Raw genomic sequence first — 17,412 nt, 5'->3', positions numbered from 1 at the left:
AAGTTAAGATGACTTTCTTCAAACTTGCAGGGATGATGACTTGAAGTCTTTGGCCTTCTTTGCCATCTGGTACACTCCTAAACAACACATCATTTTTGAATACATGGTGAGTTATCTTCATGTCAGTGATTCTCTGATTTGACATTTTAACTACAAATTATTGGCACTCTGTGTCACGTTCCTGTGCTGCTGCAATTTGGGACAAATCCACTGGCAGATCACTTGTGACAGCATTACAGTCACTCCTAGCGGTAGTATGCACCATCACTACTGGTGATTCTAATGTGTACCTTCGGGATAACGCATCCGGTACTACATTACATTGTCCTCTTCTGAACCGTACAGTAAAATGATACCCCTGCAGCCTTAAAGTCCATCTTTGTAATCTAGAGGATGGTTTGGGATGTTGGAAAAGCCAAACTAAGGATGCATGATCGGTAATCACTTCAAACGCTCGTACCTTCCAGGTAATGGTGCCACTTTTCTACCGCCCATACCACTGCAAGACACTCTTTTTCAGATGTTGAATAGGCTTTCTCTGCACCTTGGATCAAACGAGAAGGATAAGCAATTACTCTCTCCTGGCCTTCTATCTCCTGTGTCAAAACAGCTCCCAGACCCACATCACTTGCTTCCGTCTGTACTTTAAAAGACGATTCAGGTTAGGAGTGCTTAACACAGGTGCCCTAATGAGTTCATCTTTTATACGTTCAAATGACTGCTGGCACTCGTCAGTCCGCCTCTTTCTTCTTTAGAGCGTGCAATGGAACAGTTTTACTAGAAAAATCTGCAATAAATCCATGATACCATGCTGCTCGCCCCAAAAATCGCTGGACCTCCTTCAAGTTCTTGGGAGTGGGAAATGTCTTGATTGCTTCCACCTTATCCACATTCATCTTGATCCCATCTGCGGTGATGGTATGTCCTAGGTAATCAAGTGAATCACAGATGAACCTACATTTCTTAAGCGTGAGCCCGGCCTTGTGTAAACTCTGAAACACTTGATTGAGATGTTGCATGAGAGATGGGATATCTGGAGAGTATACAATTATGTCATCGATATACACCATGCAACATTTGTTCTTATGCTCTCTTAAGACCTGTTCCATCAACCGTTGGAATGAAGCTGCAGCATTTTTTTGTCCAAAAGGAAGACACAAGAATTCATATAATCCTGAAGCAGTAGAAAACATTGACTTTTGTACACTTGCCGAAGCCATTTCAACTTGCCAGTACCCACTCTTTAAGTCCAAAGTAGTAAACACTTTGGCTCCTTGTAGAGAATCCAGAATATATATGATTTGAGGCATCGGTTATGCGTCCAGATGAGTCTTTGCATTCAACCCACGGTAATCAATACATAACCTAGATCCTCCATCCTTTTTGTCCACAACCACTACCGGAGAGGCCCATGGAGATGTAGAAGGCTTGATGATTCTTAAGTGAAGTAGCTCCTTAATTTGTTCTTCAATAAAATCCCCTTTAGCCTTCGAAACTCTGTACGGTCTCTTTCTTATGGGAAGTTCGTCAATTGTTTTAATCTCGTGTTTAATCAGATTTGTAAGTCCTAGCTTTGTGGTACATACTACTGACCAATCATCTAAGAGCATTTTCAATTGACTTTTTACCTCATCATTAGTAGGGGAGTTTTCCACGACTTGATCGATTAACTTCTCATGCTCCTCATCTTCCAATCGCTCAACTCCACCTTGTGCAGCATAAAATTATACCGCACCCAAAGGGTGGCTACCGTTGGTATTCGGCAGTGATATACTTGAAACGTTGAAATCAATAGTGACTTTAGCTTCTTTAAGGAAATCCAATCCCAGTATTATTGGCACTGCCAAATCCTCGCCATCCATCACATAGAACAAGACCTCATGTTTTACTCCATACATCTCACATTCCCATAGAATTTTCCCTTGAGCTTTTTGACTCTGTCCATTTGCAAGCATGAACATCTGCGTGCTTCGAGTCAATTGCTCAGCCTTCCTCTTCAATTTCTGCCATACTTTCCGGTGCATTAAAGAAAACGTACTTCCTGTATCAATCACAGCCCGGTGCCATTTTTCCCGGAAGTGCATGGTTGAGCTCAGTCGGACCTGGAACGCCCCCTTTTCGGCGCGTGCACGTCAGAGTTGCTCGGTTGCCCTGACTTCACTCGATGACGGGGCAGCTAAGGGCTATGTCGATATTTCCCAGGTGGAACGTGCAGTCGCGGTACACTTGTGCCCGCAGACAGCTGCCACATAGAGAGATCGACCAAGGCTCCCTTCCAAGGCGTGTACGTTTTCGGCATCGCTGGTGTCGAAGGCTTACAACGCTGCGGGTCAAGCTGCCTCGGCCCTTTTGCACGAGGGAAGGACCGACCCAGGACTTATGCAGGAACTCCGCACTGCCACTGACCTCGCTCTCCGGGCGACGAAGATGACGGCGCGGGCCCTGGGTCGGACGATGTCCACACTAGTGGTCCAGGAGAGACACCTTTGGTTGAACCTTGCGCAGATGCGGGACGCTGAGAAGGTTTGGTTTCTCGACGCTCCCATCGCGCAGGGTGGGCTGTTCGGTGACACGGTCGAGGACATCTCCCAGCAGTTCTCGACTGTGAAGAAGCAGAGGCGATCAAACACATCCCGCCCAGCAGCCCCGCCCCTCTACGACTCCGGCTCTAGCGCCTCCTGCACAGGCGGCCTCCCGGAGAAGGACGTCGAAGAGGAGAGCACCATCCCGTCACCAACCTCCGCGGATGCAGAAGCGTTCCTGACGGGATGAACCCAGGGAGATAGAGTTCACCGGGCCCGACCCAAGCAACTACATCGCTAGAGGGTGTTGCTGGGACGGGGCTGGGACGGTGCCTGCCCCGTCCCAGCAACACCAGCCGGGCCCTTTTCAGGGCCTGGTGCCCACATTCTCACAAAAGAGCTTTCTCTCTCCCTGGGTCTACCTCCGCAGGACGGTGCTCGGCAACCCCACGTTGTGTCCCGGCGAGACACACGGTCGGGTGTAGCCCTCAGTGGCCACCAGCACCCTCAGTCAGACGGTGCGGTGTGCCGCGATATCGCCAGGCAGTGTCGCCATCACGCCCTTCTGCCGGCGCACCCTAACCCCGTGGTCTTCGAAGACCTTCTTACGGACAGGGGTCCCTCTTTGGCAGCTATCGAGGCGCGTCGTGGTGACGGCGGACGCCTCCCTGCAGGGTTGGGGTGCTGTGTGTAACGGGCGCGCAGTGTCGGGTCTGTGGACGGGCCCCCGCCTGCACTGGCATATTAATCGCCTAGAGATGTTGGCGGTGCTACTTGCACTGAGGAGATTTCGACCCCTCATGCAGGACAAGCACGTGCTGGTCCTGTCGGACAGCACGACTGCCGTGGCGTATATCAACCGACAGGGTGGTATCCGTTCGCAGCAGTTATCACCACTCGCCCTACGCCTCCTCCTGTGGAGCCAGCAGGTGACGAAGTCCCTGTTAGCCGCTCACATCCCGGGCGACCTGAACCAGACAGCCGACGCGCTCTCTCGTCAGTTGACGCCCCGCGGAGAGTGGCGGCTCCACCCCCGCGCAGTTCAGCTCATTTGGGTGCAGTTCGGGCAGGCACAGGTACTCCCTGACCGAGGCCCCCCTCGGCACGGATGCCTTGGTGCACAGCTGGCCGCGGGACAAGCGGAAGTACGCCTTCCCCCCCAGTGAGCCTCATTGCACACGTCTTGTGCAAGGTCAGGGAAGAGGAGCATCAAGTGCTACTAGTTGCGCCTTACTGGCCCAACCGGACTTGGTTCTCGGAGCTGATGCTTCTGACGACAACTCCCCCTGGCCGATTCCCCTGACGAAGGACCTTCTTTCGCAGGGGAAGGGCGCGTTATTGCATCCAAGACCAGACCTCTGGAACCTCCATGTCTGGCTCCTGGACGGGATGAGGAGATCCTGAGTGGTCTATCCCCGGCGGTGGTGGAGACCATTGTCCAGGCTAGGGCCCCGGCCACGAGGCGGCTATACGCATTTAAGTGGCGCCTCTTCTCGTCCTGGTGTTCTTCTCGTGGAGAAGACCCACGGGAATGCTCGATCGGGAGCGTGCTGTCCTTCCTGAAGACGAGACTCGAGAACAATCTCTCCTCTTCCACGTTGAAAGTGTATGTAGCCGCTATTGCCGCTACATACAGAATTCCAAAGGGAGGCAGCGTTTCTCTTGCCTCTAAGCTCATTGACTTTACATATACCTGCTAAAGCATGCTGTGAGTTTGAGTGGGGGTAATTCAAAAGAATGGAGAAAAGTCACGTGAGAGGAGGCAGTGCCTCCAAAGGGCTATGATTGTATTAACTCATCAGCGAGATCCCGCCTGCTCGTCTGCGTTTTACATTTTAAACTGCGGGCGCTAAATTAGATTGAACGTTAATTAAATTGTTTTATTAGTTGTATTAATCGGAGTTTAGGATTCGTGTCGGAGATGCGGAGGCAGAGGAGTTATCGATTGTTGACAAAATATTACGTGGTTCAGATTTGTTCAAAAACTTTTGCTTGTGATCAGGCTTGCTCAGGATAGCAGCAAGGCTAAAGTAAGTCACATCTATTTGATTTGATCTCTTAAATGCTTTGAGTATTTCTGGGACTGCTAATAATTAAATTGATGGTATTGGTAATGATGTTATTCTTATATAGGAAATCCCAAATGTTCCAGAAGAAGATGAAGGAGGTGTTGATGTACCTTTTCCCAAAGCAGGGAAAATAAAAAACTTAAAAAATCAGAAGTACATACTGTAATGAACTTGTAGTAATTAAAAGGAATTTTTCACACATAAACACTGAAATGGCACTGGTTCTGACAATCGCACTTGTTAATAGTGCAGAGATGAACAAAAATTACATGGGTAGAAATCTGCCTCCTCATTTTTTAAGTCCACCGCACACCACTGGTTTCACCGTATACTTAAGGGGGAACATTTTTTTGTTTCAACTTACCAGCTCAGTTCTTTAATATTCCACTCTACCCCTCCCAGGTCTAAAGAAAAGAAACGAAACAAGGAAGAGACGAGATAGAAGAGAGTGATCTCTTATGTAAGTTGTGAGGATGTCACGCCCTATAGCTGTGACTGACCCAATCAGACAATGGCACCTTTGGAGGGAAAGTAATTGTCTTTGTCTTCCAGCACTTACTTGCAGCTGGGAGCTGATTGGGTGACCTCTCAGAACACTTTGAGCATTGCAGTAGTCCAACCTTGAGATTACTAGGGCCTGGACAATGTAGATGTGGAATGTAGATATTAAGAAGTTATGGTTCATAATCTGTCACAAACCGATATAGCAAACAGTAAACTGCCTGCCAGCCAAAAATACTTTTAGGCTAATGCACTTGCGTAACGTAAAAGTGTCCATGACTTATTTCCCTTCTTCTGATGTCTGAATGTCTTTATATGCGATGAGTCTTTGGTGGGAGAAGCGGTATTATAACTTGCGGTACGGATAGAACAAAGCCAAGCTGTGTGAAAACATGTCATCTGGTGGTCTGGCGTGCATCATTTCTTAACTTGGACTCGGAGCAGGAGAACGAATGTTGCAATTTTCATCACCCCGGGAACGTTTAAAAACTCAAATATTTTGACCTGCTTTTCAGGTGGTTTACGCAACACACGCTCTGTCCGTGCACGTGTCTGTGTGCACATTGGGGCGCAACTCGATATGGAGAGCAGAGGAGCCATGTAGTGACAGAAATGACATAACACTATGTAAATAGGATAAATAACATAAGCACATTTAGGGGGTTTGTGGAAATTTTCTCATTCAAATATCTGCCATATGCAATATAGTGTTGCGACGGATCGCTGGAAAATTATTAGTTTTCATTAATACCTAAACCTGATTCGATGACTCTGGATAACTTGAATGGGGACACTTCCATGATTTGTGTTTTCTAGAAGTATGGAGCGAAAATTGTGTGTGTGTGCATGTGATCCCGAGGGCAAAAAAAAAAACCTTTCCTCTTCCTCCGCCGCTTATATGGGGTGAGCTTGATGGGACTCAGGTGCCAGCGATCGGCAGGTGCGGGGCTTTATTGGGCCGTTCCCTTGGCGATGCTGATTGCACATGTGGCGCATGCGCGAGCGGCGACACGGTCCATGCACGTCTCCTACCTGTATTTGTTTGTTTTTGCTTTAATGTGTGTTTTTTAAACGCCGTAACGTCAAAGAGGAATTAAGCCATAAAAACAATACAACGTGTTGGCCCTCATTATGAGGCTGAATAAAGTATTTTTTCTGTTGATCCTCACGTTGTTAGCCGAATTCATCCAACATGTTGTCGGCCACAACATTAAGATACACAGCGGCCAGATGGCTCGGATCACCTACACCCGGCACTTTCTGTTAAACATCGGACTCCCTTCAACCCGTCTTTGCTTCAAAGACACGTCGCTGTTACCACCCGAATGTGTTAGAGGCAACAACACAAACATAAGGAAACGCGGGAGGAAAGGGGGAATCCGGGAGCGGATTAAAAGGCAACCCTATAGACAATCTCTTCCAACTGTCATGCTGGGTAATGTCCAAAGCCTACGGAATAAAGTGGATGAGTTGCGGGCCTGCACTAAGTACCTTTCGGACTACCGGCAGTCTTGCCTTATCTGCCTGACAGAGAGTTGGCTTACGGGGGCGGACCCAGATTCTGCAGCCGATCTGGAGGGTTTCACGCTGGTGAGGATGGATCGTAACCAAAATTCTGGGAAAAGCAAGGGTGTAGGTGTTTGTGTATATATTAATAGTAAGTACTGTTACCCTGCTCATATTACACTGAAACACCAAGTTTGTACGAAGGACATTGAACTATTAGCGCTCAGCTTAAGGCCCTATCACCTGCCCAGAGAGATACACCAAATCAGACTTTTTGTTGTGTATATCGCACCCTCTGCAGACATACAAGCTTCTACTATCTATGAACTTGTAGCACAGTCGGAGGCAGAGGCTCCAGATTCTGCTAACTTTGTGATGGGAGATTTTAATTCATGTAGCTTAAAAGAGCACTTGCCCACATATCATCAATACGTCACTTGTCCCACCCGCAACACAGCCTGTCTCGACCAGTGCTATGGAAATATCCAGGACGCCTTTTATTCTAAAGCACTGCCCGGTCTGGGGAACTCGGATCACAACATGGTCAAACTGGTGCCCGCCTATGTGTCTAGGCTGCGGCGTGAGAAAGTCAGAAAGGTGGAGGTAAAGAGCTGGACTGCTGACGCATCCGAGGCGTTGCGGGACTGTCTAGAGTGCACGGATTGGGACATTGTGACAGACGGGACCGAAAACGTCAATGACGCGGCGCTTGCTATTTCGGGATATATAACATTCTGCGAGGACGCAATCATTCCCAAAAAGACTGTTAAGATGTTTCCTAACAATAAGCCCTGGGTAACGCCAGAATTAAAACAACTTCTCAACCAAAAAAAGCGACTGTTTAAATTGGGAGGAAACAGAGAAGAGAAAAGGACTGTGCAGAAAAGCATTAAAGGTATGATTAGGGACTGCAAAGCTGCATATAAACGTAAATTAGAGAACTTTTTTAGAAATGATGCTAGGAGAGCCTGGCAGGGGGTGCAGGAAATCACAGGATACAAGCCTAAGAGGCATCTTATGGCAGCGGAAAATGAACTTGAAATGGCAAATGATTTGAATGATTTTTATTGTAGATTTGATATTCATGATTTTACAGCTGAACAGGAACTGGTTTTTAAAGAAATCAGTAGTATGAAGTGTGTGGATATAGATATCTCTATAGATGATGTTAAGTCTTATTTAAGACATGTGAATCCCCGTAAAGCTAGCGGGCCCGATGGTTTTAGTAATAGGACATTAAGGGTGTGTGCAGATCAGCTGGCACAGCCCTTTCAAAGGCTGTTCCAGCTGTCAGTAGACACTGGTGTAGTTCCCTGTCTATGGAAAAAATCTTTGATCGTGCCCGTACCCAAAAATAATAAACCTAGGGAACTTAATGATCTGCGCCCTGTTGCCTTGACATCTACGGCAATGAAATGTTTTGAAAAGATAATTTTGAAACAGCTTTTATGTGTGGTCACACCATCCTTAGACCCAAACCAGTTTGCATATCGTGTGGAGAGAGGGGTTGAAGATGCACTGCGGACTCTAACAAACAACATATATGAGCACCTTGAACAGGCAAAGAGTCTTGTCAAGATCGTGTTCATATACTTCAGCAGTGCCTTCAACACAATCCAACCCCACTTGATGGTAAAAACATTGGTACACCTCGGGGTTAACCCAAAACTAGTTTTGTGGATTTTTAACTTTTTGAAAAACCGTAGTCAACAAGTGAAATTTAACTCAAGTGAATGGTGACCACATGAATTTTCTACCTGTGGATAATAAAGTTTACCTTTACCTTAACACTGGGCCACTCACCACATCTTTTATATTATTGTTTTTTTGTTTGTGCTGGTTTATTTTATTGCAAAAATTTCCTATAAAATAGCAGCATTTATTTTAAACCTAAATAGACTAATGGCAACCGAAAAAAATAGAAGACTAAGTGAAATAACTGCCACAACAATTTATTTGCTGTCATCTTTTAAAGCCTAGAAAACTCTCTACTTTAACGCCAGGGCTCTAGAGTGTGACCAGATGGTTTCATTTTGCAACTATTTTCACCATCAATGCAATCACTTTTTCTTAAAGGTTGCACTGCTGCAACTGCCAGAATTATTAATATAACCATAGATGCGCATTAATGTTATATTGTTCAAGCAGTGCATCCAGCCACTCCCTTTCACCTCCCCTCCCTTTGCCATTAGTTTATATATCACCAAAGCCGGGTGCGAAAGGCGCATTCAATGCTTATTATAAAGTGGTCATCGACTTCTGAAGAGAACATCTCTGCTAAAGGATTGACAGAAAAGACGAGTTAAGCACTCACTCTTCTGCACTCTGCAGAATGCAAGAATTTCCCTGGCTAAGGTAAAAAACTGCAACGATAACCACATGTATGCATTGTATGCAGTGTGAAGAAAACAACATTTACAGCAGGGTGTTTAAACTTTAAGCATTACACTACAGTACTGTATAAAGCTCCTCAATGATCCTGCAAAGCATACAAAATGTTTGACAATGTTAAATACTTTTTATCTATGAGTTGCTATGGAAATCAGCAGTCGGACTTTGTCTTTTATATTTTATTTAACATAGTATTATTAATAATAAAACAAATGAAAATGTCATAGACAAAAATTATGGGACCACAACCTAATATTTTGTTGCACAACCTTTAGAGGCAATCACTTCAAGCAACGTTTTCTGTAGCTCTAAATTAGACTTTTGTAACTGTTAACAGGTAGTTTGGCTCACTCTCCCTGAGCAAACTGCTCCAGCTGTCTCAGGTTTGAAGTCAGCTGTTTCCGTTGATGTTCGATAGGATCTGGAATCATAGAAGCCCGCTTCAGAATAGTCCAATGTTTTGTTCTTATCCATTCTATGGTGATTTTAGCTGTGTGTTTTGGGTTATCCTGTTGGAGGACCCATGACCTACGATTGAGACTGAGCTTTCTGACACTGTTTTACTTGCTTTTGCCTCCGCTGGATAAAATTCCTGATGTGTGGGGGAAACCATGAATTCAAAAGCACAAGAACTATCTTGATTGTCACTTGAAACAAAATACCCATTCAGAAAGCCAGCTGACAGAAGCATAACAACCATAGTCATGACTTCAAACAAACCCTTTTCTTTTATCCGTCAATTTTCTGTCACAAGCATTAAAAACACTATCCTCTCATTACGAATCATTTCAATAAATAAAACAGGCTGTGTGAAAGTGATGGTAGTGGTAGGAGTTTGATTGTGCGGATGCTTTAAGGCAGAACAGGAAAAAAAAGGTACAGTGGAGCTATTGGAGCCATAAGACTCTTTAAGGTGATAAAGTCAGCAGCTTTTTTATACAACACAGTATAAATATTATTTTTTAATCCTGTGAAGACATAAATACAACAATATTTGAGTTGCAATAAAATCATATCTAGTGCTGTGCCACCATAAATTCTTAAGACGATGCTGCTTGAGCAGTTTCTCAACGATAAATAATACTTTTAAAATCACATAAAAGGTTATATGTACACATTTCTTTATATTGAACACATATATAATAAATATAGCCTACAGTGAAATAATAAAAAAACATATTCTGAAATCTCGAGAGTATTTTCGAAATTTCCTGTGTTCACAATTTGAAAATCTGGGCTGCGTTCAAACGGAAATTGTGGTGTGGTTGACCACCCTGTTGTGATGACACAAGAGTTGAACTATGGCAGCTGAGAAGACCATTCTTTGTGTTTTTTTAGAAGAATTTTGTGAGCCTGATAAAATCGGTATAAATACATATTGAATACTGCTAAATAAATGTCTTCTAATATCTTCAATTGTTGCGTATACCGAGCTGCAGTGGACACATTTGTAAATGACTTTACTTGGACCCATTGTGGAAGCTGTCTCTTTATTACCAGGTCGTTCCAGACATTGTTCAGAAGAACAACGTACTTTGTTGTTCCCTCTCTAATAATTGTTTTAATCATACAAAGAAGTGCAGAAAATGATCGGCTGCTCAGCTAAAATGATATCTAATGCTTTAAAATGGCGACCAAAACCAGAAAGACGTGGAAGAGAATGTAAAACAACCATTCAAAGGGATTTAAAAATAGCCAAAATGGCAAAAACTCAGCCAATGATCAGCTCCAGGGTGATGATAGAAAGTCGTCTCGGTTACGTATGTAACCTCTGTTCCCTGATGGAGGGAACAAGACGTTGTGTCGAAGCCGACAGATGGGGTTCGCCCTTGAGAACCAATCGTCTCTGACTATTTTGAAAAGGCCAATGAAATTGGCGAATGAAATTTGCATGCCGGGCTCCGCCCCCAGATATCCGGGTATAAAAGGGGAGCCGGCGAGCTCATTCATTCACCTTTTGTGCTGAGGAGCCTGAGAGCATCTCGTGACTGCTGCAGCGGACGGCTATTGTCGTGGCATGAAGGACACAACGTCTTGTTCCCTCCATCAGGGAACAGAGGTTACATACGTAACCGAGACGTTCCCTTTCTGTCGGTCTCTCGACGTTGTGTCGAAGCCGACAGATGGGGTTCCTATTGAAAACGCCACGGCACTAGCCGCGTCACAATCTCCAGCGAAGCGACGTTGACCAGCCTAGCGAGTCAGACGTAAGCGCTCTCGCGAAATTGTAACCTTCCAGTAGGTAGACAGGGGGACCCAGAGCTTTTAGAAAAGATGGGTAGCCCCTGCCCTCTGCCAACTCAGACGGCCCCATTGGCGAGAGCCATCCGGTCGCAGGACCACTGGGTAAGCGCTATTCCCTCAAGGGGGAGGTGCGCTACGGAGACCACTTCCCACCTCGGGGGGAAAACAGTGGAGGATCAGCATTGTCTTACCGGTAGGGAAGAACTCATGGGAGGTATGTGCGAGAAGCCGCAAGGTGGATGTCCACCTGGGGAAGGTCATGGGTTCCAGGAGGGGAACAACTGATGACGGAATCTCAGACGGAACCACCCTGCTGGGGGGTTACCACGTCTGGAGCACTGAGGTCGGTTAGAGCCACACGTAGATAACTCAGCTTGTGCCCGCCAAAGGTGGCAGGCTGCTCCGCCCAGCCCGCTGCCTTGAGTGCTTAGTGATGGATGGAATGCCCATTCTTCGCCCGAGGGGAAAGAAGGGAGGCAGATGATTGCGCACTGACCCACCTAAAGAGGTGGGGTGGCGCTCTTTGCAGGCGTACGCCCTGCCGGCCGCCGGTCTCACCTGGTGTTATCCTGTAAGACTCGAGCTGACAACGGTTCCACGCGGAGGTTGTGGAACCTCGCGAAGGTGGTGGGCGTAGCCCAACCCGCAGCTCTGCATATGTCTGCCAGAGAGGCGCCCTGAGCCAGTGCCCACGAGGAGGCAACAGCCCTGGTGGAGTGTGCCCTCACTGCCAGCGGGCACGGGCAATCCTGAGATCGGGACGCCGTCGTGACGGCCTCCACGATCCAGTGCGCCAGTCTCTGTTTGGAGACAGCTCTCCCCTTCTGCTGACCTCCAAAACAAACAAAGAGCTGCTCAGAGCCTCTGAAGCTCTGCGTGCGGTCCACGTAGAGGCGCAAGGCGCGTACTGGACACAACACGGACGGGGTTGGGTCTTCCTCCCCAGTGGGGAGCGCCTGCAAGGTCACCACCTGGTCCCGGAAGGGAGTGGTGGGAACCTTGGGCACGTAGCCGGGCCGAGGTCTCAGGATCACGTGAGAATCATCGGGGCCCGAAATTTAGGCTCTCTTTGGACACGGAAAATGCTTGCAGATCCCCCACCCTCTTGATGGATCGGAGCGCCATCAGGAGAGCCGTCTTCATCGTGAGGTGAGAAAGATCGGTCTCTCCGAGGGGCTCGAAGGGAGGCCTCTGAAGGCCCGCCAGGACCACATTGAGGTCCCAAGAGGGTACGGAGCGCGGCTGAGGCGGGTTAAGCCTCCTCGCGCCCCTGAGGAACCTGATGATCAGGTCATGCTGCCCTAGAGGCTATCCAGCAACTGGTTCGTGATGAGCGGCGATAGCGGCTACATACACTTTCAGTGTGGAAGGGGAGAGATTACTCTCCAACCTCTCCTGCAGGAAGGACAGCACGTGCCTGACCGAGCAAATCCGTGGGTCTTCTCTGCGAGAAGAACACCAACACGAGAAGAGGCGCCACTTAAAGGCGTACAGCCGCCTTGTGGCAGGTGCCCTAGGATCTCCTCGTCCCATCCAGGAGCCAGACGTGGAGGTTCCAGAGGTCTGGTCTCGGGTGCCGCAACATGCCCTTCCCCTGCGAGAGAAGGTCCTTCGTCAGGGGAATTGGCCAGGGGGGAGTTGTCGTCAGAAGCATTAGCTCCGAGAACCAAGTCCGGTTGGGCCAGTACGGCGCAACTAGTACCACTTGATGCTCCTCTTCCCTGACCTTGCACAGGACCTGTGCAATGAGGCTCACTGGGGGGAAGGCGTACTTCCACTTGTCCCGTGGCCAGCTGTGCGCTAGGGCATCCGTGCCGAGGGGGCCCTCGGTCAGGGAGTACCAAAGCGGGCAATGGGTTGTGTCCAGGGAGGCAAACAGGTCCACCTGTGCCCGCCCGAACTGCACCCAAATAAGCTGGACTGCACGGGGGTGGAGTCGCCACTCTCCACGAGGCGTCGACTGACGAGAGAGCGCATTGGCTGTCTGGTTCAGGTCGCCCGGTATGTGAGTGGCATGCAGAGACTTCGTCACCTGCTGACTCCACAGGAGGAGGCGTTGGGCAAGTTGCGTTAACTGTCGTGAGCGAATACCCCCCTGGCGGTTGATATACGCTACGGCAGTCGTGCTGTCTGATCGGACCAGTACGTGCTGGCCCTGCACGAGGGACCGTAGTCCCCTCAGTGCCAACAGTACAGCTAACAACTCTAGGCGGTTGATATGCCAACACAGTTGGGACCCCGTCCAGAGACCCGACACTGTGTGCCCTTAAGGAGGCGTCGGTCGTTACCACGACGCGCCTCGGGACCTGCCCTATGGGGACGCCAGTCCGTAAAAAGGTCACTGATGACCACGGGGTTAGGATACGACGGCAGAGAGGTGTAATGACGATCCACCTCCTGCCTGTGTGCCACGCTCTCCAGGGAACTCGTCTCTGTAGCCAGTGCTGCAGCAGTCTCATGTGCATCAACCCGAGGGGAATTACCCCCGCCGAGGATGACATGTGGCCCAGGAGCCTCTGAAAAAATTTCAGGGGGACTGCTGGTTGCTGCCTGAAGAGTTTCAGGCAGTTCAGCACTGACTGTGCGCGCTCTGTAGTGAGCCGCGCCGTCATGGAGACAGAGTCGAGTTCCATACCGAGAAAAAAGGAACTCTGCGCAGGGGAGAGTTGGCTCTTTTCTCGGTTGACCCGTAACCCCAAACGGTCTAGGTGCCGGAGCACCATATCCCTGTGTGTACACAACAGATCTCGCGAGTGCGCCAAGATAAGCCAGTCGTCGAGATAGTTGAGTACCCGCACACCTCTCTCCCTGAGGGGAGTGAGGGCGGCTTCCACGACCTTCGTAAAGGCACGTGGGGACAGGGACAGACCGAATGGGAGGACCCTGTACTGATATGCCCACCCCTCGAAAGCGAACCGTAGGTACGGCCGGTGACGAGGGAGAATCGAGACATGAAAGTACGCGTCCTTCAGGTCGATAGCCACGAACCAATCCTGACGCCTGACGGACGTCAGGATGCGCCTCTGCGTGAGCATCCTGAACGGCAGCTTTTGGAGGTGCTTGTTCAGGGTACGCAGATCTAGAATGAGGCGCAACCCTCCACCCTTCTTGGGGACGATGAAGTACGGGCTGTAGAACCCGCTGGACATCTCGGCCGAGGGGACGGGCTCGATCGCTCCCTGCTCCAGAAGGGTTGCCACCTCCTCCCGCAGCACGGGAGCATCCCTGCCCCGAAACTTGGGCGGAGCTCTGGCAAACTGGATCGAGTAGCCGAGACGGATCGTGTTCTCCAGCCACCTTGACGGTTCGCTGGCTAGCGGTGCCGGCCCCACCTCGTGGGGGGGCTGGCTCCGCTGACTTACCTGCCTGGCGGTGGCGCAGCTCAACGCACCGTCGAGGTGAGAGTGCTGAGGGCTGCGCAATTTTATACTCGGCCTTGCGTGTCGCCACAACGCAACGTCGAGTTGCCGAACACCGTCCTGTGGAGGGTGAGTGCGGCTGAAAGAGGGACCCAGAGAGAGAGAGACTGCTCTTTTTGTGAGGAAGTGGGCGCTAGGCCCTGAAAAGGCTGGGGTCGGGCCCGATCTCTCCGGGTCCGGCTCGTCAGGAACGCTTCTGCTTCCGCGGCGGCTGCTGACGAGACGGTGGTCGCTTCCTCGCCGTCCTCTTCCGGGGGGCCGCCTGAGGAGGGGGCGCCGTAGCCGGGGCTGACGACGAAGAAGGCCGGGGGTGCTGGGAGGCAGACGTTCCGCGGGACCTCGACGGCCGAAAGGCGGCCGGGTCGCGGCGGGGCAGGATGTGCTTGATGGCCTCCGTCTGCTTCTGTACTGCCGAGAACTGCTTAGAGAAGTCCTCGACAGTATCACCAAACAGCCCCCCTTGCGCGATGGGAGCATCGAGAAAGCGAACTTTCTCGGCTTCACGCATCTGCGCAAGGTTCAGCCAGAGGTGTCTCTCATGGACCACTAGCGTGGACATCGTCCGACCCAAAGCTCGCGCTGTCACCTTCGTCGCCCGGAGGGCAAGGTCGGTGGCAGTACGGAGCTCCTCCATGATCTTTGGGTCGGTCTTACCCTCGTGGAGCTCTTTCAGTGCCTTGGCCTGATGGACCTGCAGGATGGCCATGGCATGAAGAGCTGAGGCAGCTTGTCCACTAGCGTTATTGGATTTCGACACCAGCGATGCCGAAACCCTACACGGCTTAGACGGGAGTCTAGGTCGAGACCTCCAGGTGGCCGCCGTCTGCGGGCACAGGTGCACCGCGACTGCACGTTCAGCCTGGGGGACATCGAAATAGCCCCTAGCTGCCCCACCATCGAGGGAAGAGAGATATCCGGATATCCGGGGGCGGAGCCCGGCATGCAAATTTCATTCGCCAATTTCATTGGCCTTTTCAAAATAGTCAGAGACGATTGGTTCTCAAGGGCGAACCCCATCTGTCGGCTTCGACACAACGTCGAGAGACCGACAGAAAGGGAACTGATGTTACCTGTGAGTACTGTAACAATTAGAAGATGGCTATGTGAAGCCAAGCTACCGGCAAGTAGCCCCCGCAAAGTCCTAATGTTGAAAAAACAACATGTGCTGTTACAATTGCCAAGGAATTGACTGGCCTTCCACTAGTTCGTCTATGCAGATCACAACATTGGAGCGATGGTAGAAAGGTATGCGTATTTGGCGTGCTGTCCGGGCAGCCGGCCCAGAGCTTGTCGGAATCGACCCAAAACCATAGTGCATCCCCCGGGGTATTGCGGTAGTAAGCGGTGAGAGGAGCCGGGGTGACTGAGTGATGCAGAAGACTTGTAGAGATAATGCAGATAAGACAGCTTGTCTACTTATGGGAAAGCTTGCTTGAGCCGATAGGGTAGATGCAGTGATTGCTGAATGCGGATAAGCTGGGCTGATTGTCTGCGCTGGCTCCTCTCGAACTTTGTTAATTAAATATCATAAAGAGTAATGGCGCAATATGATGTGGACTGATGAAAGCAAGATTGTTCGTTTTGGGTCTAGGGGGTCGCAGACAGTTTTGAATTCAAGCCACAGTACACTGTTTGTCCAAATAAAATTATTTCTGTTTTATTATCATTTCATTTCAGAAAATGAAGAGCCATCCAGCTTTTTATGTCCTTTAGGCAGTCTAACAACAGAGTTAAAGCGTTCTTATCTCTCTTTTGAAAGGGCAATATTTTTCTAAACATGGCATGGTTGTTGATTTAATTAAATAAGTATTAAAAAAAACTGCTGAACTATTGGGATTTGCACGCATTACCATCTCTAGGGTTTACAGAAAATGGTGAGAAAAAGAGAAAATATCCAGTGAGCAGCAGTTGTGTGAACGAAAATGCTTTGTTGATGTCAGAGGAGAATGGGCAGACTGGTTTCAGATGATACGAAGGCAACAGCAACTCCGATAATCAATTATTATAACCAAGTTATGCAGAATACCATCTCACAACATACTGCAGCAGACCACAGCGGGTGCCACTCCAGTCAGCTAAGAACAGGAAACCGAGGCTACAATTTACACAGGCTCATCAAAATTTGAAATAAGTATTGCCTGGTCTGATGGGAGTATCAGAATCTAACTCATTAAGTCTGTATTTTATTTTTCAAAACACATGTGGCCCTTCTATATTTTTGGCCACACCAACTCTCTCTCCCTTTTAAAATGAAACTAATTTCATAAATACAATATATTCCAGTAACCAAAATACAAAATAAATGATCATATTTTTCTCTTACCATAGAACCAAAGATCAGTCTTCTGTTAATAAGCATATGTTTTCCTGTAACGTGTCAGTATTTGATCTCTGTGTCATGTCTGTCTGGTTATGTATTTAATATTTACTGTTTTAATGGTAAGGTTAAGAAAAATAAGAATAAAATAATGCTGATCCATATTGCTTCAAAAAATTGGCAGTGAAAAGCAACATCATTTCTGCTAAAGGCCATTAAACATGTTCTGTTAAGTGACCAAACTGAGTAATACAGCCACATACATTTCCTACCATTAACAGTTCGGGGTGGGTACACTTAATGACTGCTAATAGTTTTGATTATTGAGTTGCATCTTCTCATTTTCCTCAATATTACATTATCAAATGTCAATGATCTCTGTGAAATCTCCTTTTTTTATTAATTTTACTTTGTGTACATTAGAAGCACTCAAAGCCATTTTA

This window comes from Barbatula barbatula (assembly GCF_947034865.1).
Source record: "Barbatula barbatula genome assembly, chromosome: 18".
NCBI lineage: Eukaryota > Metazoa > Chordata > Actinopteri > Cypriniformes > Nemacheilidae > Barbatula > Barbatula barbatula.
Note: the sequence above shows the minus strand (reverse complement) of the source record.